Source organism: Giraffa tippelskirchi, chromosome 3 (genome assembly GCF_054371585.1).
Source record: "Giraffa tippelskirchi isolate mGirTip1 chromosome 3, T2T-mGirTip1v1.2.pri, whole genome shotgun sequence".
Classification (NCBI taxonomy): domain Eukaryota; kingdom Metazoa; phylum Chordata; class Mammalia; order Artiodactyla; family Giraffidae; genus Giraffa; species Giraffa tippelskirchi.
Genome location: NC_137277.1, coordinates 89,799,230 through 89,824,825, shown reverse-complemented (window position 1 = coordinate 89,824,825; position 25,596 = coordinate 89,799,230). Strand labels below are relative to the sequence as shown.

At 38.5% G+C, this 25,596-nt stretch overlaps 1 protein-coding gene across 3 annotated transcripts in view; it reads left to right on the top strand.

The window, feature by feature from the left end:
* The window catches only part of CERS6 (ceramide synthase 6), a 342,789-nt gene that overhangs the window by 10,062 nt on the left and 307,131 nt on the right, over positions 1 to 25,596 (top strand). The gene's annotated exons all lie outside the window — the stretch shown is intronic.

Here is a 25,596-nt window from a genome sequence, read left to right as displayed (position 1 = left end):
CTTCCCAGGCAAGAATACTGGAGTGGCTTGCCATTTCTTTCTCCAGGAGATCTTCCCGACCCAGGGATTGAACCTATGTCGTCTGCATTGGCAGGTGGGTTCTTTTCCAAATGAGCCACTGGGCCAGTTCCCCTCATTGCTACAGATCCTTTTAAAAGACAGGGGAGTTTAGTTTAGAGAGCACAGGAGCAACACAAAGTTAAGAGTGGGGGAGAGGAACAGAACCATCTAGAATCTTGTCTAGGGACATGGTTTAGCAAGTATCAGAGTAAAAGCTGCCAGCTAGTCTGAATGGCTCTGTAGATTTTGTCTTAATAGATCACCATTTCAAAGCAAAATAAAGTGACTTGGTGCTTTAACCAGAGTGGCAGTTTTGGACACAATAGCTTGAGTGAAGGAAAACTGAGAACCAGTCACTTAGGCATGCTGGAGATTAAGAGAATATACTCAGTGGGAGTATGGATATCTTTGAGTGCATGGGTACACTCCAGAGTGTCACTGCATTTAAATTCTGTTACTGTTGTGTACACTTATAGGACTTAATTAGAAATGTATATTCCTCGTGAGAATTAAAAGGACAATGGATAGGATATCAGAAAGACTGTGGAACTTGGGTTTAAATTCAAACACTGCCTCTTCTCAGTTATTCAGTAGTGGATAGAATTCCCTGAAATTTGGTCTTCTCAGCCTGGTGGGCTGCCGTCTGTGGGGTCGCCCAGAGTCGGACACGACTTAAGCGACTTAGCAGCAGCAGCAGCAGCACTTGTAAATTGGGAAGTGTGCCTACTTTGTGATATTGGAAGACTGTCTGTGAAAATGTAGTTAAAGGGGACTCAACTGGTTCTTAAAAATATACATTGTGTAAAAAATAATTGATAACATAGTTCACTACAGTATGTACTATGAGAAGAAATAATGTTCTGTAATGTGATTTCATGTGTTGGATGTACCTGTGGGGAGATGGTGTGGCTTATAGAGGCAGTGGAACCTCTTTATGTATGTGATCCTGTAACTGAAGGATTTACTAGTTCTGTTGAAGAGCAAATATTTAGCATTTTAAACAGGCATCGAAGCTTCAGTCTCTTCAACACAATGCCTATTTAGGGAGGAGAATGCATCTTAACCTTTTATTCTCTAAGGTTAATAGTGGATTGTAGGTCAGGGACTTGATTGTACTGGGTGGAAGAAGACTATTTCTAAGGGTAGGATTTGAGATGGGTGATGGGCAGCCGCATAGTACTTACAGCTTAAAGTTTTCCCCGAGGGCTCTGCCTTGAGAGAAAGCCCAGGAAGATGGACTTCCGCTGGATGGAGTTTTCTCTGGAAACTGCCTTTCAGTGGCTGGATGCCTTTTGCAGATATCCCAGTCTGTCTCCCACTGCCCAATCTGGCCCAGGGTCATTTTTGTATTGCGTGTGGTCTCCAGGGGAAACTGGCTAGGTATTCAACCAATGGTAATGGCAAACCTCCAATTCACCATTTATATTGACTTAAGATCGAGGCTGAATTCTGGCCATGCTACCTGTGTTGCTGCCACAGATCTAGGAGCAAATAGCTTCATCTCTTCATGCTCAGTTTCCATTTGAAACTCTTAGGGTTGTGAGGGTGAAATAAGATAAAGCATACATGCATTGTGTTTAGGGCAGTACCTAGTTCATGGAGGTGGTGATTATTTGCTCTTTGGGTTTATTGAAGGTGCATGCACACACGTACCTACACATGTACACTCTCTCACACACAAACACACAGTGGCTTTCTGACTGTTTGTTGGAACCCTGGTTTCCAGAAATGAGACTTCACCGTGAGGTGTCTGAAACTCTTTACTGGCATTATCTTTATGTCATGAATGAGGATGTCAGACTGCATTCTTGTTTTCACAGGCTGGGGTTGCTGGTGTAGTCCTTTGACTTACTTTTCCTAGTCCTCTTGTTTCTTTCTCTCTCTTTTTCCCCTCTAAGGAGCATTCTGATTCTTCCAGTTGTAGTTGGCTGAAAATAATCCCAGCCTCTTAGTGAAGAGCTGGGCCTTACGCACCTCACACTTGCTTGTTAGGCACTTTGCTGAGATATGTTACTATTTAGACAGCTCAGAAATACTTTTTCTTTTTTTTTCCTAATAAGAGCCTTCCAGAGAAAGGAAAGTCTTGGGAATGACCTTTATTGATTTCTTTCAGAATTTTAACTCTCGTGGATTATCTTAATTTTATCCTTAAGAAGAAAGAAATTCATTCTAGAGTCTTTGGGAGCATGCTTGTGAAGATGCACACGTTCAAAGTTAGCTAAGCATACTAAATATATGTATTTTTTCCTAAGAGAAACAAATCTACACCCCCAAATTTGAACTTCCTTTGGTATGAATGTGGCAAACTTAGGCCGACCAAATTAGTTCAGAAGGGATTTGTACCTCATTTCTACTAGAGGTACTTTTCCAGCTCTGCACAGCTTAAACATTTCATTCTTATATATACGATTTGCCCTGTAAATAGTTTAACAAGCCTGTTAAATTCTTTAAGGCACTGATAGAGGGCATCTTAAGATGAGCAAATATAACATTTGTGGTGGGCTGTCTTTTTTTTAAATTGATTTATTTTTTATTGAAGGATAATTGCTTTACAGAATTTTGTTGTTTTCTGTCAAACCTCAACATGAATCAGCCAAAGGTGCACATGTATCCCCTCCCTTTTTAACCACCCTCCCATCTCCTGCCCCAACCCACCCCTCTAGATTGATACAGAGCCCCTGTTTGAGTTTCCTGAGCCATATAGTAAATTCCCGTTGGCTATCTATTTTACATATGGTAATGTAAGTTTCCATGTTACTCTTTCCATACATCTCACCCTCTCCTCCCCTGTCTTTTAAATGAGGAAGTAAGGCAAAGAGGAAACTACAGTGCTCTAGAATGACAAATTATCAAAAACTGCCTCAATTTTAATTCAGTAATAGTTTAACACTGTCATTAAGTTTCCACTTAGAAAAAAAAAATGGAAAACTCATTCATTAAAAAATAGTTGAGTCAATCATGTGTTACTCACCAGTGTGGCACCAAAGTCCGGGGGGGGGAGGTGTTGAGGGTGGGAGAGGTCCACCCTGGGTGGCAGCAGTAAGGGGCTGTATTACCTACCAACAGATTTAAAGGAAAACAATAAAATTGACTAAAAGTTGGTCTGCTTTTTCTTAGCACCATGTAAAGCCAATCCTAAACATAGAATTGATAGAGTGAAAAATTACCCCCCTCACCTGAGCACACTCTTCCTACCACCCCTCCCCCCACTTCTTAGACCACCACTTCCAGATGCTGTTTTAGGGCACAGATGTTCTGAAAAACCACAATTTGAGAAATTCTGGGAAAGCCAGCAATCTCCATCTGCCATTTTCTGTATCAGGACACCAAAGCCTGTAGAAATAAATGAAGTAACTTGCCCTGCACCACCCACCCAGGTCTTGGGAGAGTGTGGCTGCTATAGGATGCTCACAAGGCCACTGTAGGATGATGCCCCTGAGCCCAGTTTTTCTGGAGCTATCCCAGGAAACTCCTCGGCCCAGGAAAAACTGGACCTGAAAATCAGGTTGGTCACACCACCCGATTGTTTGCTCTGTTACACCTAAGTTGATCTGGTCACCGGCCAGGGGTGTTTCTATTGATACAACAAAAATGGCTACTCTGCCTCTCCCTGTGGGTGAATGAGGCTGGTTGTGGGAAGAAGCATCTGGATGATTTTAGATGTGTTGCCTGCCCCACTGTCAATTTACCACATTTCATGGCTTAAAAAAAACAAAGATATGATTGAAGAGGCCCCCATTAAACGTGGGTTGGAGCTCCTAAGAGCAGAGCTCTTTCTGCAGACAGCCTGGACCCCTTCTTAATGTGCTAATTGCTCCTGAGCTCGTTTGTTCCGTGTTACTGAAACCATGCACCCAGTTTTACTTGCCTCCCCTTTCACCCTAGTGCCTGTTAAGCACCCACAGTTAAGTGGCTGCTTGCAGAATTTGCAAAGGAACTGGGGAAGAGACCAAAAATAGATACACAGGTGGTGGTTGTCAACCAGCAGTTATTTCTAAGGAGTGTTCGGGCAATCTAGTGATTTTCTGTGTGTGCATTTTTTGTTCATGGTTTTGTTGAGTTTTACAAAGTATAAAACTTTCTTTTGGTAGTGGTAGGTACCTGTGGTTTATTTGAAAGAGCCGGGCTCCTGAAATAAACATTGCAGTGTACTATATCTTAGAGTTAAATGAGGGAAGTGTTAGGAAACTCCAGTGCTCTGACCTTGCCTCCCTCAGAGGCAGGCTCTTGTCTTGGGTCTCTAAGCAAGCAGGAGGCTTGCCACAATCAGTCCCTGTGCTGTGGCCCCTGCCTCCCAGCCTGCCACACCTTGGCATAGAGTCAGGCTGTAGACGATTGGGTAGAGGACAGCTCCTCGTCAATTTCAAACAAGGGCGTGTCACTTCTTTAATTGCTGGCTCCCTTCCACTTGGTAATTCCATGTCCTCAGGTTACTTCTCTCTCCTGCTCACACCCTCCTCTGTCTCAAATTGAAGGAAGCCTAGGTAGCCTGAATCACCCGCTTGGTTGACTCCCTCAGTTTTTGGTCCTGAGCCTTGGTTACCAGCATCTCTGTTATAACTCACATTTCCCAGCATAATAATGAGTTTGAGCCAGATCCACTTAAAAAGGATGGTTAATAAGAGCAGTCACCTCCCATTGTACTAACTTTAATTTTTTGGTGTCTTTCAAAAATAAGTCATATGGAATAAATATTCTTTCTGGTTTCGAAAATAAATTTTATGGTGGTAGACTTTTTTCTGGTTGGAAACAGAAGAAATAAAATTGGTTCCCTGATGGCTCAGTGGGTTAAGAATCTGCCTACAATGCAGGGGACACAGGAGACGTGGGTTCAATCCCTGGTTGGGAAGATCCCCTGGAGGAGGAAATGGCAACCTGCTCCATACTCTTGGCTAGAAAATCCCATGGACAGAAGATCTTGGTGGGCTACAGTCCCAACAGTTGCAAAGTGTCGGATATGACTGAGCATGAGCACAATTCAGTTCCAGAATTATAAAACAATTGTTTGGCAAGCAGTTTCCCCATTTCTCAGAGTTGAACATGACATAAAAATGTTGCGTTAAAAGGAGAACTTTCTCTCCTTTCCATTTTCCCAGCCAATATCTGATTCTCTACTCGGGTCAAATCTGAGGACATCCAGTCCTTTCAAATTGTCTAAAGCTTTTCTGAATTGGATGCACTTAGCTGCCAGAAACTTCTTATGGCGCTATTTTAAAAGCCACTCTAGAAGAGTCAGGAAATGGCTGTGAATGGGAACTGCTAAAGTAAATAGTGTATGGTGATACATTTTGGAATTTGACACAGATTATACTTATCTTTGCAGGTGAAACTAAACACAGTCTTTGTGGTCCTGAGGAGTGTTTAGATTTGTGGAGAGTCTGAGAGTGAGAGGTAGAGAGAGGGAGAAAAGGAGTGAGGGAGGCAGGGACTCTCCGCCAGGTGTGTACAACAAAAAGAAGCATAGCACCCTGACTTTGGCTTAAAATTCCATCTTGGTGGAACCGCAGTTCAGCTAATACCCTAATGGGTGTGTGGGTGCATGCTCAGCCACTCAGTCGTGTCCCGACTCTTTGCGATCCCACAGACTGTAGCCCACTAGGCTCCTCTGTCCATGGGATTTCTGCAGGCAAGAATACTGGAGTGGGTTGCCATTTCCTCCTCCAGGGGGTCTTCCCAATGCAGGAATCGAACCCACATCTTCTGTGTCTCCTGCATTGGCAGGTGGATTCTTTACCACTGAGCCACCTGGGAAGCCCAACCTAATGAGTATTTGCTGTAAATCTGACACTGAAATGCACAGTCATCACTTGCTTAACAAACATTTATATGGTATTGTTAGAAAACTGCTTTATTTTTCTAATATAAACTTTTTATTCTGTGTATAGCATACATACAGAAACATGAACAAAAGTATACTTAAAACCTATAGCTCACTGAATTATCACAACAAAGCAAACACACTTATGTGTTCATTAATCAGAATGCAGATTTAGAAATAGAACATTACTAGCACTGTAGAATCTTCTTCTTTATTAGTTTTTACTGATTTTATAAATTAAGGAAAAATTATTTGCAATGTGAAAATGAAAGGCAACTGTAACTCCTAGTCCATGCAGCGATACCAATACCCATTCTTCCACTTAAGGTCTTAGTTTCTTACAGAGGAAAACATGAGCTCTGCTCTGGCACTTGCAGTCACCCATGGAGCCATATTTCCTCTCTTTGTGTTAAGTTTGTACATATGGTACTTTGCTGGTGGTCCAGTGGCTAAGGCTCAGGCTCCCAATTCAGGAGGCCTGGGTTCAATCCCTGGTCAGGGAACCAGATCCCACATGACGCAACTAAGAATTTGCATGCCACAACTAAAGATCCTGTGTGCTGCAACCAAGACCCTGTGCAACTAAATAAATTAAAATAAATGTTAAAAAATAAGTTTGTACACATGCTTGGATAAAGGTGTGTGTGCATCTATGCAAATTTGATTAATAGTTGGCTATAAAATTTAATCAAAGAAAGTGCTTAGAAAGGAATGGGAAGAAGATATGAGGAAGTGAATGAGAGAAAGAACCATAGTCAAAACATTCCTTTTCTTTCCCACCTTATTTACTTAATTAGTGAGAATATTTTATAAGGATTAATAAACGGAGAAAAGTCAGTGTCTTTAAAAAGAAAACAAATGACTGATGTTAAACAGGGGATATATGTGTATGTTTATTGCAATGCTTCTGTGTCCTGTTGCTTGAATGTAGAGGATCTAAGATTTGCTGAGACAAGGGAATCAGACTTTGGATTTAAATAAGCCATGTATTTTGACCACTGAGTGTTTGCTTGTGATATAGAAATACAGTGCTTGTTTGGAAAATAATACCTTTAAGTCTTGCTATGTTTTGTGTTTTTAAAATTATACTCACCTTGAAAACAAGTATTTGTTGTTTGTTGTTTAGTCGCTAAGTTGTGTCCAACTCTTTTGCGACCCCATGGACTGTAGCCCACCAGGCTCGTCTGTCTGTGGGATTTCCCAGGCAAGAACACTGGAGTGGGTTGCCATTTCCTTCTCCATGAAAACATGTACATTTTAATTTAAATATTTCTTATTTAATACAAGCTTTTTTCTGTTCTATCTTTGGATGTGTCTTCTATTCAATATATTCTCTTTTCTTCTTCAGGAATACCAGTTACACACGTTAGCTTTTTTTTGTCCTGCCTTTCATATCCATCTTTTGTACAGTGCTTTTAATATGTTTTATTATACATGGTTTTATTAATTTCCCTCAAGCCTACCAACCAGGTGTCCCTTTCACTCATGTTTATTCTGTTTGTCATCTTGATCTTAATGTTGCTTTAATTTTTTAAATAATTTTTTCCTTCTGTTCTACTGCTTTTTGCAATTTCTTTTTGCAATTTTATTTTTCAGTTTTCTAATCACTTTCTGAACCCTGATTTCTCTTTTTTGGCTATTTTTTTTTTGAAAAGCAATCCGGTAGCCTGAAATTTCTTTAACATTTTTGTTTGAAGTCTTCCTATATTCCTGTGGGTAATTCTTTTTCATTTCTGGTTCTTATTATTTTGCAATTTTTGTTCTTAGATTTTACGGCTTCCTACCCATGTCTTTTAGTCTAAAAACAGAAAATATTAGATTGCTTTCTGCTTATTTTTATAAAGAGGGTATTTTAAAATCAACTTGGTTAAAATCTATTATTTTTTGGACTCATGGAATAATGGAATGATTTTCTTTAAAAATAATTTATTTCATTGATAAAATCTTCAGAGGCTGTGACTACCGTTTCATAATCTTCAGTGTTCACATGACCACGACACTACAGGTGAGGGACAAAGCTTTCAGAGCTTTTCTGATAGCTGTGGGAGAAAATATTCTTCCACCTTATGCATTCTAAAGACAATGGGAATTTCACACCAATTTTATTTTATTTTTTTAAAATTAGTTTATTTGTCTATTTTTTAACTTTACAATATTGTATTTGTTTTGCCATACATTGACATGAATCCACCATGGGTTTACATGTTTTCCCCTTCCAGAACCCCACCCCCCACCCCATCCCATCCCTCCAGGTCATCCCGGTGCACCAGCCCTGAGCACCCTGTATCGTGCATCGAACCTGGACTGGCGATTCGTTTCACATATGATAATTTACATGCTTCAATGCCATTCTCCCATATCATCCTGCCCTCACCCTCTCCCATAGAGTCCATAATACTGTTCTATTTATCTGTGTCTCTTTTGATGTCTCGCATACAGGGTTATCTTTACCAATTAACTAAATACCATATATATGTGTTAGTATACTGTATTGGTGTTTTTCTTTCTGGCTTACTTCACTCTGTATAATAGGCTCCAGTTTCATCCACCTCATTAGAACTGATTTGAATGTATTCTTTTTAATGGCTGTGTAATATTCCATTGTGTATATGTACCACAGCTTCCTTATCCATTCGTCTGCTGATGGGCATCTAGGCTGCTTCCATGTCCTGGCTATTATAAACAGTGCTGTGATGAACATTGGGGTACACGTGTCTCTTTCAATTCTGGTTTCCTTGGTGTGTATGCCGAGCAGTGGGATTGCTGGGTCATATGGCAGTTCTATTCCCAGTTTTTTGAGGAGTCTCCACACTGTTATCCATACTGGCTGTACTAGTTTGCATTCCCACCAACATTGTAAGAGGGTTCCCTTTTTTCCACACCCTCTCCAGCATTTATTGCTTTTAGTCTTTTGGATAGCAGCCATTCTGACTGGTGTGAAATGATACCTCATTGTGGTTTTGATTTGCATTTCTCTGATAATGAGTGATGTTGAGCGTCTTTTCATGTGTTTGTTATCCATCTGTATGTCTTCTTTGGAGAAGTGTCTATTTAGTTCTTTGGCCCACTTTTTGATTGGGTCATTTATTTTTCTGGAATTGAGCTGTAGGAGTTGCTTGTATATTTTTGAGATTAATTGTTTTTCTGATGCTTTGTTTGCTATTATTTTCTCCCGTTCTGAAGGCTGTCTTTTCACCTTGCTTATAGTTTCCTTTGTTGTGCAAAAGCTTTTAAGTTTAACTAGGTCCCATTTATTTATTTTTGCTTTTATTTCCAATATTCTGGGAGGTGGGTCATAGAGGATCCTGCTGTGATATATGTTGGAGAGTGTTTTGCCTATGATTTCCCCTAGGAGTTTTATAGTTTCTGGTCTTATGTTTAGATCTTTAACCCATTTTGAGTTTATTTTTGTGTATGGTCACACCAGTTTTAAATGGAACTTCTAAATTTTTTTTCCCAATTCTTACAACTGTAATAACACAACATACTGTGAACTCATGGAGTATTATTATCTCAGCAGTAACTATTTGTTAATTTCTAATATATTAATTCTAGTTTGTGGATTTTTAAATGTTTTGGTGTCTAAAATGATTAATAATGCTACAAAACAGCCAGTATTTGAAATCTTTTGAGCATTTAAAATGATAAAACCTCTTCCATTTTTAAAATCATTAAAGAAATTAGCTGGTTTTATATATCTATAATCTCATTGGGAAACTCTCAATGCAGAAAAAATACAGCAATTTTCCATTTTTACTCTGTTTTCTCAATCCCTCGTTCTTCCCTAGATGTGTCCAGCATGAATAGTTGATATATATATTCTTCCAGAACTTTTTCAATGCATTTACCTGCACACTCACACACATACACACACACAGAAATATAATTTCTGTTTAAAACATGAATGATATACTCTAAGTGCTGTTCTGAAACTTTGTTTTTATTTAATATTATGCCTTGAAGGTTTCCCAATGTTGGTGAGTGTAGGACAACTTTATTCTTTTCACTATGATAATAATACGATGATAATATCCCATTGTTTGGGGTTAGTTGTTTATGAATGCTATTAGAAACAATGCTATAACATCATTCTTATACAGACTTCTTTGTACTCAGGTGTACTAAGCTAACATACAAAAGTCAGATTGCTGGGTCAGAAGATGTACAAAGTTAAATTTTAATAAATGCTGCTGGAGTCTTTCAAGAAAAATCATGTGAATTTACCGGCTGACCCAACACTGTATGAGAAACCACCCTACCCTGACTTAAGTGTGAAAGTGAAAGTGTTAGTGTTCAGTCGTGCCTGACTCTTTGTGATCCCATGGAGTGTAGTCCACCAGGCTCCTCTGTCCATGGGATTCTCCAGGCAAGAATACTGGAGTGGGTTGCTCTTCCCTTCTCCAGGGATCTTCCTGACCCAGGGATCGAACCCAGGTCTCCTGCATTGCAGGCAGATTCTTCACCACCTAACCTGCTGCAAATTTGATGCAACTTTTACAGATTGTCCTAATCTGTAAAGAAAATAGCTGTTTTGACATGCTGCTTCACAGAATTGGGGCTCTGGGTAAGAATAAAATTTAGTAGTGTCTGCCATGAAAGGACATTTTGTTAGTCTGTCTTTCTTTACCGGAAAAATTGGAATAATAATCCATAAAATGCAGTAAGAAATCCCTTCAAGTTTATAATATTGAACTTTTTTACATCTACTACAATCATTTGCTTAAAAAACATTTATCTGATACATTTATACCCCTTTCAACACTTGTTATAAATGAATGTAACAAAACACTCACTATTCCTATTAAGTCAAGCTAAAGCAATTGTGTTTTGTTATATTTTTTTATAAGAAATAAAAGTTATTTATAGATATATTAAATCTTATCACCTTGTATAAGAAATCATGAATGAGGGAAATCTCTCCTCATATGAAGTTTTCTAATCATCTGTTATTTGAGTAGTCACTTTATGATTAAGTTATTCAGAGGGCAGAAAAATTTGTATTCAACAAGTCACCAAGTAACCAAAATTCAACAAGTAACTAAGAATCTAGAACTCAAGGGAAATTTTAAAATCTACAACTAGGTTATTTTTCAGTACAGCTGTCTGCCCACCCCATCCTACCTCTGGTCATCATATTGTCTCATTATGCCTTTCTGTTTAAGTAAAAGTTATGTTTTTATACCTTTAGAATAGCATATATTAAAATTTATAGGCTTTTATGAAAATGTTCAGATTTACAGAATAGCTAAAAAAAATAATGCCATGAACACTTGCATTCTCATCACTGGAATTCAGTGATTAACATTTTATTGTCTATATATATTTTTTATTTTCTTCTGTACCATGCAAAGTAAATTTCAGATATTATAACACATCATTTTTAAATACTTGCAAATGCATATGTTGTCTAAAAAGACATTATAGGGTGACTTTTTAAAAGTAGCTCTTGGAGAATGAGTTTTGCATTGTGGAATTGATTATGTTTTTCAAACATCTTTGCATATATAGCTTCAAAGCTATTTGGGTTATGGAGTTGGTGAAATTATAAGGTAAAGGAAGACCATAAATTTAGATTCAGTGACTAAATTTAATGGTTGTACAAAAATAAGGCTTGAAGTGATATTTTAGTGAAAAACTCATGGGCGATTAAATGTACTATTTGGAAGTTGTGTCCAAGGTTTTGAGCTGGAAAACCATAAGTTTACAAGAAGTAGCTAAGTAGTTGGGCTTCCTTGGTGGCTCAGATTGTAAAGAATCTGCCTGTAATACAGGAGACCGGGGTTTGAGCCCTGGGTCGGGAGGATCCCCTAGAGAAGGGAATGGCTACTCACTACAGTATTCTTGCCTGGAGAATTCCATGGACAGAGAAGCCTGGTAGGCTACAGCCCATGGGGTCATAAACAGTCGGACACAACTGAGTGACTAACATTTACTTACTTAGCTAAGTAGTTATTCATTCATAACATTTCATGGCATTAGAAAATCAGTGCGAAGTACATTGGCTTATAAATCAAGTTTTAGACTTATTTCCATCAGGCAAACATTTCTCAAGATTGCAGACTCCTGCCCCTGATGTGGTAGAGTTTACATTTCTTTGGGTTGTGTTTGATCTTCTAGCATGGTGAACTCAAGACGCCAAAGCAAAGTTGGAGTACAGTTACCTTTTCAGAATGCAAGTGCAGACTCACTATCTCTGTTGGCTCAGTAAGCTTAAAGCAGTGAGTTGGACAGGATTTGAAATAAATGAGACGTAAGTTTGTTGACTACCAGACCACCTGACTTGCCTCTTGAGAAACCTGTATGCAGGTCAGGAAGCAGTAGTTAGAAATGGACATGGAACAACAGACTGGTTCCAAATAGGAAAAGGAGTACGTCAAGGCTGTATATTGTCACCCTGCTTATTTAACTTATATGCAGAGTACATCATGAGAAATGCTGGGCTGGAAGAAGCACAAGCTGGAATCAGGATTGTCAGGAGAAATATCAATAATCTCAGACATGCAGATGACACCACCCTTATGGCAGAAACTGAAGAAGAACTAAAGAGCCTCTTGATGAAAATGAAAGAGGAGAGTGAAAAAGTTGGCTTAAAGCTCAACATTCAGAAAACTAAGATCATGGCATCTGGTCCCATCACTTCATGGTAAATAGATGGGGAAACAGTGGAAACAGTGGCTGACTTTATTTTGGGGGGCTCCAAAATCATTGTGGATGGTGATTGCAGCCATGAAATTAAAAGACGCTTACTCCTTGGAAGTAAAGTTATGACCAACCTAGACAGCATATTAAAAAGCAGAGACATTACTTTGCCAACAAAGGTCCGTCTAGTCAAGGCTATGGTTTTTCCAGTAGTCATGTATGGATGTGAGAGTTGGATGGTGAAGAAAGCTGAGCGCCGCGGAATTGATGCTTTTGAACTGTGGTGTTGGAGAAGACTCTTGAGAGTCCCCTGGACTGCAAGGAGATCCAACCAGTCTATCCTAAAGGAGATCAGTCCTGAGTGTTCATTGGAAGGACTGATGTTGAAGCTGAAACTCCAGTACTTTGGCCACCTGATGCGAAGAGCTGACTCATTGGAAAAGACCCTGATGCTGGGAAAGATTGAGGGCAGGAGGAGAAGGGGACAACAGAGGATGAGATGGTTGGATGGCATCACCGACTCAATGGACATGAATTTGGGTAAACTCCGGGAGTTGGTGATGAACAGAGAGGCCTGGCGTGCTGTGGTCCATGGGGTTGCAAAGAGTCAGACACAACTGAGTGACTGAACTGAACTGAAGTTTGTTAAATAAATTGTTGCAATCACTATTGCAGGGCTAAAATTATACACTAAGATAAACTTGTATTTTATTATTGTTATTCCCATTTCTCAGGTACAGGAAGAAAGAGTAGAAAAGAAGTTAACATCTCCTCCAAACCAGTTCTTGGATAGAAAAAGAAGTCTCAGCTTCCAGGCAGCACATTAACTCTGCTCCTCTCTAGAAATCTCTTTATCTTATCATCTCATTGTCATCAACTTGCCTGTATATTCCTGCGAAGGAAACTGCTTAAGAAAATATCAGTATATACTTATTGTGGAAAAACTGTCAAACAGTAAAATATTGTATTTAATGCAAATTGAAACTCCCTTCTCAGGGACAACCATTTGCAGTTGTTTTCTGAGACTTTTCCTAAGCATATCCAAACACATATATTTCTCTCTAAATGTTATATATGCTCTTTTGTGGCTTCCCCGATGGTTCAGCTGGTAAAGAATCTGGCTGCAATGCAAGAGACACAGGCTATATGGGTTCAATCCCTGGGTCGGGAAGATCCCCTGGAGGAGGAAATGGCAACTCACTCTAGTAGTCTTGCTGGAGAAATCCCAGGGAAAGAGGAGCCTGGAGGGTTACAGTCCATGAGGTCACAGAGTTGGATACAACTGAGTGACTGAGCACACACACATGCTCTTTTGTACTTTTTTACTTTAAATGGTTGTATAGAGTTTTAACACATATAATATATATTTTACATATATAATACATAGCAATATATTTATCATAATTTATTTAATCCATCCTCTATGAATATATTTTTAATTCATCTTCAGTCAGATGCTATTTAAAACAATGCCACAATAGCTAATTTTGTACATATATCTTTGTTTACATGAATGTCTAGGATAAACTCCTATTAGTTCAAAGTGATTGGGTCATTTTGAATTTGATAGGTATCATCAAATTGTTCTCCTAGAGGATTATACCTGTTCATAAGGTTTGTAATGTGACATGCAACAGAACTGTCAAGTGTTTGCCAGTTGGCTATGTGAAAAATGGTGTCATTTCAAATACCCTTTGTTTTTAAGTGAAATTCAGCCCCATTTTCATGTTTTAAAACCACTTAAAATTTTTCTGTGAATGACTTGATGTTTTTGTCATTTGGGGGAGTGTTTGTTGAATTATGAAAGCAAAAATAAACTAGCTATTTTTCATGTTGATTATAAATATTTTCCCTTTTGTCTCTTTAATTATTATTTTTTTTCAGGAATAGAAATTGTAATTTTTATGTGGTTTGAGTAATTACTGTTTTTCTTTCAGAGTTACAGTAGACTCTTGAACAACGTGGGGGTTAGGGGCACCAAACCCCTGTACAGTCGAAAAATCCTTGTACAAATTATAGCGGGCCCTGTGTATCCGTGGTTCCTCTGTATCCATGGATTTAACTGGCAGTGGATTGAGTAGTACTGTAGTGTTTACTGTGGTAAAAAATCTGCCTATTAAGTGGAGCCCTGCCAAACCTGTGTTATTCAAGGGTCAGCTGTACCTTCTTCTGTGCTTGTCGGTGTCCCTAGAGAACAACCTCCCTCTTCCCTGCCTGAGGGGCTTATGAGCCTGCTGCCTGCATCTTGAGAGTTGTGCAGTGAAATGGAGCTGCAGGTCCTGTATGGTTTGTAGATTTTCACTCCATCCCCTGTTTTGGTCATTATGCTCAGTGTCCCAGTGACCAGATCTTCTGTAACTCACCCTCTCCAGGAGTAAACCATCCCTCCTCTTGGGGCTAGAGAGAGCAGTCACCTAGCTTCGAGGACCAGATCTGAGGTCCGCCTCATCCTTTTACAGACTCAGGACCCGTTCTGCTTCCCAAACGTCCTGAGGTTTCTGATGCCAGTGGGTTTCAGGCATCCTCTACGCTAAAGCCTAGATACTCAACGTGTGGACCCCAGACCAGCCGCTTCCATTCACATCACCAGGGAGCTTGTTAGCAATGCAGCACTTCAGGACTCCTGCCCAGCCTAAATCAGAATCTGAATGCCCTCTCTGTATCACCAGGTGGTTCTTGTCACATAAGAGTGGGTTGCTTTTTTTGATTTCCACCGATGGCAGGCACGTAGGCTTCATCTGTCTCCACTTGGCTGAATCACATGTCACTCATGCTTCTGTTTTCTATTTTCCAAAACTTTTGGTGGTATTTCTTGTCTGTTATTGTGTCCTTTTGTTCTTTTGGAAGTTTCCCTTGTTTATTCTTGTATTTTTTTAAATGTGGTTATTTATTTATTTATTTATTTTGTCCTGGTTAATTAAATGATCCCTATTTTCCTTTCTGATTTTAAATGCTATTTCTGTCATATGCTAAATTTCCACTGCACTTTGACTATGTTAATTATTGTAACTTTATAATATTTTTTACTGCCTGACAGTACTATTCCTCTCTATTTTTAGAAGACAGTTTTAAAACTGAGTTAAAATAAACAATTCCTATATTTCTCATTTATTTTAATCTTTATTTTTGTTCATTACATTTTTATGTTTACTTACTTAAAGTGATAAGGTGATCAACTTCTTTTTATATCTAACTAGGTTTTTAAAATATGTGAAGTAGAGGTGCTTTTCTTTTGTACATACATATGATTTTTTTTTTTCTTACAGACTTTATTTTCTTTTATTCACATATGACAAATTTGAAGCCATTCCTAGGAAAATCTGTTTCTTCCCATCTTTTGAGAAGGGTACAATGTAAACACTGTTAAATGCAATAGAAAGCTTTACTGCATGAATATGGTATGACAGACTGTGTGTTGTGATTACTTCTATCCAAGACTAAGATAAGAAAGGCTCCCTCAGCTTCTTCCAGTGGGCCAGCCCAAAGCACACCACCAACTTATCAGAGTTGTGACTCTGCATTAGTTAAGAATCTCTCAGATTTTGTGAGATGGAGATCTTGTTAACCTTTCAGATGCAAAAACTGGAGTTATTTGCAGGAAAGTGCTTAACTAAATCCCTGGGCCATACTAGGTACTCAGCCATTGAGCTCTGCTTCCTTAAAATATGTGAGAGAAGTCGATATGGATGGCCTTTCAGAGTGATTTAATCAACAGGGGTGTTGAATTGCTCACTTGAATGTGCTGGTAGAAAAAAAAAGTTTATATGGGAACACTTCCCAGTGTCTTTGCTTTAGAGTACATGATCAAGTTTCAATTGTCCGTACTCACGGAGGGGAGATATGACATGAGTAAATAACAGCAGATAATATTTTAAGCCTTTCAGCATGGCTGAGAATTTGTTGGACAATTACTTTTGCAGAATATAGTAACAGAATTTCATAGCTAGAAGAGAACTTTGAGATTACAGTCCTTTCATTTTACAAATGAGAAAACAGACCCAGAGAGACAGTGACTCACCCGAGATCATACAGTGGTGTGATCTTAGTGGCAGTTAGGATCAGAAAACAGATATGTTAGCTTCCAGTTCCGTGTTTTTAATTAATTCTTTAAGATTATATTTGCTTAGGTACATATCCAAAGCCACCCATGTGGCACCTGAGAACTGATGTCTGGGACCCTAGCCAAGTGTAAGATAAAGGACCCATGAACTTGGAGGAACAGAAACACTTTTGAGCCTTTGTGCTCCCTCCCTCTTTCTTTCTCTTTCTCTTTCTCTTTATTTATTTAGAAGCCAGATAACTCTCCTCTGACTCACAACCACAGCTTCGATTGTGTTATATTCAGGTGTGGGCCAGTAGATTTAGGGTGAGAAGCTAGTACTGGGGAAGGTCATTCTTAACAGAGTAGATATACATCTAAGTCAAAGAGAAAGTGGGAACCCTTGGGAACATAAGTGTCCATGTAGACGTCTTGAGTAGGGTGTAGATTCCACATCAACAAGACAGGCAAGAATGAGGACCACACATATATCGTGGGCAAAAGCAAGGGGTTAGAAAGCCCTGTTCAGTGATAACATGGCAAAAAGTGTGTAGGAATGAAACATCAACAAAAGCTGAGCACCAGCCTGAGCCCCATTCCGAAAGGTGGTGCAGTGGGGATCCTGTCTGGAGAGTTTGTGGTTTGAAAGAGGAACAGTTAAAAGCCATCAAGAGACAGCCAGCTTTGAAACCGATGAACTATTTTGCCTTTGCTCAGAAGTTTTTTTGATTTCCTAATCAGGTAGGATCAACTGTAGCCACTTGAGGTTTCTAGGTGTAAATATTGAATGGAGTGAATAAAGTTAATTCCTGGCCATCATTATTAGCTCTACGTCCAAAACTGGCCTTTAAAATACACAACTCTCTAGCTCCAATAGCTTTGCTTCATAATCCAGCAAACTGATTTTGCTTTTGACTTTACTGTTGAGAAATAAATGCTTAATCTGTTATATAAGTAGAAATAATATTGGAATCATGGGCTAGCTGACAGGCCAGTTGTTTTCCCCAAATATGGATTTACTTATTGAGCTAATAAGCCATTCATTTGTAACTATGAACATCTATTATCTTGGGTTTTGAAGAATTTGAAATAGTACCAACGTGAATACATTTGATTTGAAAGTAGTTTCACTTTAGAAGTTATTTCCTTTTAGAAAACATCAATTTAAACTTTGGTTGAATTTTTGATACGTTTAGAAGAATCATTAAAAACGTTTTTCAAAGGCACTCAAACATTCTGTTATGGTGACCTTAAAAATCCAATAAGCATGGACAATCTTTATTTGTAGAATCTTTAGTTAGAGCACATAAATACTAAAATAAATTATGGCATTTAAACTTGAATCATTGTGATTCAGGGGGGAAAGTTAAATGAAGCTTTTTTAGGCTTGGAGAATCTTTTGTTGGGTTTACGTTGACTTAAATAAATTAAAATGAATGTTAATTTCATTTTTGCAGAGGATTTAAATAATTAGTTATGGTGGATTAGATCAATGGGCTTGGAAGTCAGTGGGACAAAAGCTACAAAAAGGCAAATAAGTGGGTCTGCACAGTTGTTGAAGTGATTAGCTCCATGGGCTTTGCTGCTGCACCTCCATTGCTGAAGATACCCCTCACTGTGAGCCTCTCTCCTAGTCCAGGGATGATGGCTTCCCATATGCATAGTACAAATTGTGCCTTCAGCTTTTTCTTGTACCATGAGTCATAGTCTGGGTGGTCTTCCTTCTGTTCTGCTGTAGAGCATAATTCATGCAAAAAAATCTGATTTCAGCTGTGTCAACTTCAAAGGGTTGCAATCAGGCGTATATCTGGAAGGATTTGCTCAGAGAAGAGTTTCTGCTTTTCATTTATACCACTGGAGACTCAGACTATCTTTGATCAATTTAGTGGCAAGGAGCCGGAGCCGGCTTTTCCGTTTGCCAGCCTTAGTTAAGCCTTTTGTTTTCCTTGAATCTCAAGAAACTCTCTGGGATGAGGGCTGTGTACATTTGATGTAATCATCTGGTTTATCTTTGTAAAAGCTAATCTTTACATTGAAATAAAGATAAAAGTGTCAGATGGTTGGAATAGCTGCTAACATATGCATTTATTATGAAGGGTTTTGGTAGTTTAATCTATTGTAAACTCTACTGTAGCCCAACAGATGATGTGATCATGTCCACTGCATAGACACTCAACATGTGATGGCCTGGACAGTATAAGAAGTCTGAAGGCAGGAGTGAAGGAACACAGTGAAAAAAAAGCTCACTTACTGGAGCAGGCGGAGAAGGCAATGGCACCCCACTCCAGTACTCTTGCCTGGAAAATCCCATGGACGGAGGAGCCTGGTAGGCTACAGTCCATGGGGTCACTAAGAGTCGGACACGACTGAGCGACTTCACTTTCACTTTTCCCTTTCATGCACTGGAGAAGGAAATGGCAATCCACTCCAGTGTTCTTGCCTGGAGAATCCCAGGGACGGGGGAGCCTGGTGGGCTGCCGTCTGTGGGGTCGCACAGAGTCGGACACAACTGAAGCGACTTAGCAACAGCAGCAGCAGCAGCAGCAACTGGAGCAGGAGTGACTGCAGTGTTACAATAGCTGGAGTGGTGGTGGTGTCAGGATCAGTAATTACAGCTCACGTTTATTGCAGATGTGCTATTGGCCAGGCTCTGTTCTGAAAGCCTTCCATGGATTATCTCCTTTAATCTTTGTGAAGTGGGTACTACTTCTACTTCTGTGTTATGGATGTGGAAATGAGGCTTATGGAGCTTCAATAATTCATCCAAGATCACATAGCTAATGTTTCTTTGATGAAGACAGCTTAGAGCATCGTGCTTGGCTTGAACCAAGGAGACTCTGTATGCTTACTGCCTGGGTGATCTTGAACTAGTGACTGGTTACTCAGGGTTCTCTGAGCTTCAGCTTCCTCCTCTGTGAAATATTAGGGGAAGTGGAGAATCTGTGTCACAGGCTTTTTGAGATAGCTGAATTACATAGTATATCTGGAGGTACTTTGTAAACTGAAAGTTGTTATCCCATATAAGATGGAAGTATTGTGGTTGTGAAAAAGGACAAGCCCTTTGGAGAGGGAAGCTTTGATTTTTTTTTTTAACTGAGAAAACAGACTTCTTCACAATGTGGGTTCAGAGTTGGCACTGGGTGTGTCTTCCTCCTGCCTTAGGGGAGCACGTGAAGGTTCTATCCTTGCATAGTGGAGAGACAGGGATAAAAAGATGAGATTCTTAACCAGCTCTGCTAGTGTTATGAACGTGAGGAGCTCTCTGAGCCAGGCTTAACTCAATAATTGATTCCAGTCAATGGAGAAAAAGGTAAGGCATGTTTCCATATTTACATTTTCTAGAACCATGGCTTTCCAGCTTCATTGGGCATCATAGTCACCTGCAGGGCTTGTGAGAACAGGTGGCCGTGTCCCGCCCCTGGAGTCTCTGATTCTGTAGATCTGGATTAGAATTGCATTTCTAACAAGTTCCCTAGTAATGCCATTGCTGCTGGTCCAGTGACCACACTTTGAGAACCACAGGTCAGGAATATCTGTGTGTTCAAAATATTGTCCCACAGTATTCAAAGCTCAAGGTGAGGCCCTGCTTATTAAAAGCACAACCAAGAGAAAATTTTACATGTCATTTACCCCAACAGCAGTACTGTTTTTAGTACTAGGCTTTTTACACATCTTAGGAAGCAGAGAAGAAAACATCTCTTTATTTTAACCTCACCAGTAAGGTGATAGGTTCTTCTGCAGACACATCATCGTGAATCTTTCTGAACTGAGCACTCCTCCTGAGCTGCTAAAATGCTTAGCTGCTTGTTGATGGTGTTTGAGAGGGAGAGTTCATACTCAGGCATTTTCAAGGTAAGAGTGTGTGTGTTTCCTTCAGTTCAGAACTGTGTCTTGAGTGTTTTTTTACCCCAGATTTCTTTCTTTTGAGGTATTTTATGTGAAAGTCCTCATTATTGGTTACCTCTTGCCCTGAGGAGAGTCATTTGAAGCTGTCCTGGCTCCAACCTTAAGGGGATGTGAAAAGAGGGCTATTTTCCACAGACACATCCTCGGGGACTGAAATAATGCTCCATGATCACTCCTAGTGGAATAGAATGCCTTTTCTTTATGAAAGTAAACAAATGAACAACGAGGCATTCTGGAAGCTAATGAAAAAAGAAGACGTAGAAAATGATAGGCAGGCTCTCATTAGATGGTTTTCTATTTCAGCTGTTTGCCTCATTATACAGTTCTGGCATATAAAATTGGAGGAAATTAAAATATCTTTGGTGCCACTTAAGCCTTTTGACCTGTAATCATCGAATAAGAACACAGAAAGTGACATACTGCTTCGCTTTTAAAAAGTTAATAGACTATTTTTGAACAGTTTTTATATTTTATGGAAGGATGAATGGAAAGAACAGAGAGTCCTATATATTCCCTCATCTCTCTGTCCCATCTCCCCACCACCCCTGACCTCCACTGCAGTTTTCCCTGTAATTAACGTCTTAAGTGCTGTGGTACCTTGGTTGTAGTTGATGAGCCAGTACTGATACGTTATTATTCACCGAAGTCCATCGTCTACATTCGGGTTCCCTGTTTCCTACATTCTGTGCATTTTGACTAACGTATAACATGTGTCCATCACTGCAGTGTCATACAGAAGAGTCCCACTACTGTAAAAATGCCCTGTGCTCCCCCCACCCGCCCCGTTCGTCTCCTCTCTGCTCCCCAGAACCACTGATCTTTTTTCTGTCTTCATAGTTTTTCCTTATGCAGAATGTCATATAAGTTGGAAGCAAATAGTATGCAGCCTTCTTTCACTTAGCAATATTTATTTAAGGTTCTTCCATGCCTTTTGCGGGGGAGGTATACTTAAAAAGAGCTTTTATTTGGAAATAATTTCAAGATAAGTTGTGAGAACAACTCAGCGAATACCTGTATGCTCCTCACCCAGATGTGCCTGCACTTTGTCCCATTTGCTTGATCTCTTACTCTTTCTTCACAGGTATCCATATTACTCATATTTTTCCAAACTCAGTCCCTCCTAAGATTAAGGATACTCTCCTACACAGAGTTCAGTCATTTTTAAAAGAAACACTCCAAACCCTTATCTCTCTCCAGTTATCTGTTGGGATTTCCGTCATAATTGACCCCATATTTTTCTTTATAAGTCTATACCATTTTTTTCTCTAGTACAGTATTCAGTCTCCGATGATGTCCTAAGTTTATTTAATTTATTTTTGCCGAGTTTTTTGAGATGTAATTGACATCACTACTATAAAGTTAGTTACATATCCATCTCCTTGCTCTTTTGTGGCTTTTGATGGTTCATTTCATCTCTGAATAATATTCCTTTGTCTGGATGTACCACAGTTTGTTTATTCATTCATCAGTTGAAGTTATCTTGGTTGCTTCCAAGTTTTGACCACTGTGAATAAAGCTGCCATAGACATTTACATGTAGGTGTTTGTATAGATGTAAGTTTTCAATTCTTTTGGTTAAATAAGCAAGGAGCATGATTGCTTTGTTATACAATAAGATTATGTTTGGTTTTATGAGAAACTGCCAAACCGTCTTCCCAAGTGGTTGTACCATTTTCTGTTCCCACCAACAGCCTTTGAGATTTCTGTTCCACATAATCACCAGCTCTCGCAGCACCAGTGTGAGCATTTGGATTTCAGCCTTTCTAATAGGTGTGTAATATTACCTCATTGTTTTAATTTTCATTTCCTTAATGACAAATGATGTTGAGCATGTTTTCATGTGCTTATTTGCCACCTGTATGTCTTTTTTTGGATGAGGTATCTGTTTATATCTTCTGTCTATTCTGTAATTCTGTTATTTCCCTAATGCTGTTTTAAGAGGTTATTGTGTATCATGGATACTGTCCTTTATCAGACATGCATTTTGCAAAGATTTCCTCTCTGTCTGTGGCTAGTCATTTCATTCTCTTTACAATGTCTTTTGCAGAGCAGAGCTTTTTAATTTTAATGTAGTCTATCTTATCAATTCTTTCCTTTCATGGATTGTGCTTTTGATCTTATATCTGGAAAGTCACCACTGAACTAAAGGTCACCTAGATTTTCTCCTGTGTTATCTTCTAGAAGTTATAGTTTTTGCGTTTTACATTTAGGTCTATGATCCATTTTGAGTTAATTTAAAGGTCTGTGTCTAGATTCACTTTTTCCCCTTGCATGTGTACGTCCAGTTGTTCCAGAACCATTTGATGAAAAGGCTTTTTATCCAATGTATTGTCTTTGCTCTTTTGTCCAAGATCAGTTGATTTTATTTGTATGGATCTATTTTTGGGCTTTCTACTGCCTTGCTTTTTAACTGCAAATTTGTAGCGGTTGCTTTGGATCTCTCCTCCTGTTGATCTTCCTTAGAGTACAGGTCAGTATTTATACCCCCACCTGCTGACGGTCTCTGCTTGTTTGTGTAGTTAGCATTTCACTCCTCCAAACATTCCTTGTGATATAGCAAAATAAAGGGCCAGTAATTTATCTCTCTTGTCTTTATCCACTTATTTGTCACTAGCTTTCTTTGCTGAATTCAAACCTATTCTAGTAAATGATTTTAATAAATTCCACACAGTCCACTTAATGATTTTATCAGTGTGGTTTCCAGGAATGAACTGTATCATAAAAGTGATGAGTGCCTGTACTATTGATTAAGTACTTTTTGTCTGTCTGTTGCCTCATTTGTAAGATAGACATAATAATCTTCTTAGAAAGAGCATTTGTTTTTAATCAAATCACAAAAAAAATATGTGAAAACACATGAGGTGGAGAAGGGTACTGATGGTTTGTATGTACTATAAGTTTCAGTTCTTCACTTTTCTCTATCTTCGTTTTATACTTTCTCCTAAAACAATCAGTCTGTTCCTCTAGTTTTACTTATAACTGAAAACGTTCACTGAAGACCCTGATCCATATATTTTAGATAATTGATGAATTTCCATCGCAGAATGTCCATCCCCTTGTGTAACCATCCCTCTTCCTTCTTTTTCTCTCCCTCCTCCTCCCTCTCCCTCTTCTCCCTATCACCTTAAAACATGACTGGTGGAGAGGAGGTGGGGTGCCTGTAAAGCTATAATTTCATAGTGAGAATGTTTAGGTACAAAATATTGATTGGAAGGACATCTATCAGGTCTGAGCCCCAAAGCATTATTTTATCATTGTAATCTAAGATGTGGTGATAGCCATGATCTACCTAACACTGTTGCTAATCTTTATAAGCCTAATAAAATGTTAAGTCTTATCTATCTATGTACTATACAGCCTATTTTGCTTTAGGCATGCTGAATCAAAATCTACATTTAGTTGCTTCGGAAAATACATGTTTTTCTCAGGCTTCTTGTATGAATTCCATCTTCCCTGGCATTATTTTCTGAACCACCCAAACTGTGAATTCCATGCCACTGTTAAAGCCTGCTAAATCTTCAGTGTATAGAGGGAACTTAACACCTTTTTCAAGCATATACTTTAGATATTTCTGATGTATAATTGATAATATAAATAGATATATACTAATATATTAATAAACTTGGATTAATGTTGTCTGTCTTAGATTGTAAGTTCATAAATGGCAGGGGTATGCTGATATATTTTGTAAATCATTGCCAAGAACAGCTTAAAAGTCTGGAAAATGGTTTTGTGAATAATGAGGGAAAAACCTTTGTAATAAATATATTAATATGGAGGGATTAAAGATTAGGAGAAGCAAGAATATGAGAGTGGTTGAAATTAATACAGCCTGATTCTGATTTTCTTTTGATTATTATATACATTATATGCTTTTTTCATTTATTACTTTTAATCTTATTTATTTAAAGTAATAAATTTATTACTTTAAATCTAATCTATTTAAATCTATAGATTTAAATTTAAATCTTTATATTTAAAATGAGTTTTTTGTAGGCAGTATATAGTTGGTTCTTGTTAGTTGGAAAAATTCTGACAATGTATTTACATAGGTGTTTTTAGATCATTTACATTTAATATAATTATTGATAGATTGGATTTAAAGTTCCCATTTTATTATTTGTTTTCTCCATGTTCCTCCATTTCTTGTTCCTCTTTGTCTCCTTTCCTGTCTTCTCTTGGATGATTTGAATCGATCTTTTTAGTATTCCCTTTTCATTTATATACTGAATTTTTGGCTTTATTTCTTTGAAAAAAATTTTGGAGAATGTTTGAGAATTCCAGCATACATATGTCAACTCTGACAGTCTGCTTAACATTAATATTGTACGACATCAAGTAAAATGTAGAAACCTTATGATCATATAGTTTCCTTTATCCTCCCCTGCTTACCTTTATGACATAAATTATATCTGTACGTTGAAAATCCTGCCAAACAATGGTATAAGTTTTACTTTTAGCAGTCATACACATTTTAAAGAACTGTGGGAAACAGTCTTTTGTGTTTACGCGGTATTTCCATTTCTGTTGTTGCTCTTGGTGAATATCCAGGTTTCTGGTGTCATTTCCCTGCAGCCTGAACCGCTTCCTTTAGCATTTCTTTTAGAGTCGTTTTGCCAAACATGAATTCTCTTAGTGTTCATTTGTCTAAGAATGTCATTATTTAGCTTTCTTTCCTGAGAAATATTATCAAGGGATATAGAATTCTAGGTCAGCTGTTTTTTTCTTTCTGTACTTTAAAGATGTTTTTCCGCTGTCTTTTGGCCATTCTCGTTTCTGATGAAAACTCTTCAGTTATTTGAATAATTGTTCTCCCATATGTAATATGTAATTGCTCTCTAGCTGTTATGAAGATTTTCCCTGTATCTTTGCTTTTAAGCAGTTGATTTTGATGTGTCTAGGGGTGGTTATCTTTGAGCTTATTCTATTTAGAGTTTATGAGCTGTTTGCATTTATAAATTTATGTATTTTAATAATTGGGAAGTTTTTGGCCATTGTTTCTTCAAACAGTTTCTCCACCAGTCTTTTCCTCCTCTTTTTCTAGAATTCCAGTGACAAAAATACCAGAAGTTTTAATATTCTCCTACAGGTCTCTGAGGCTCTACTTATTTTTCTGAATTTTGTTGTTTGTTCTT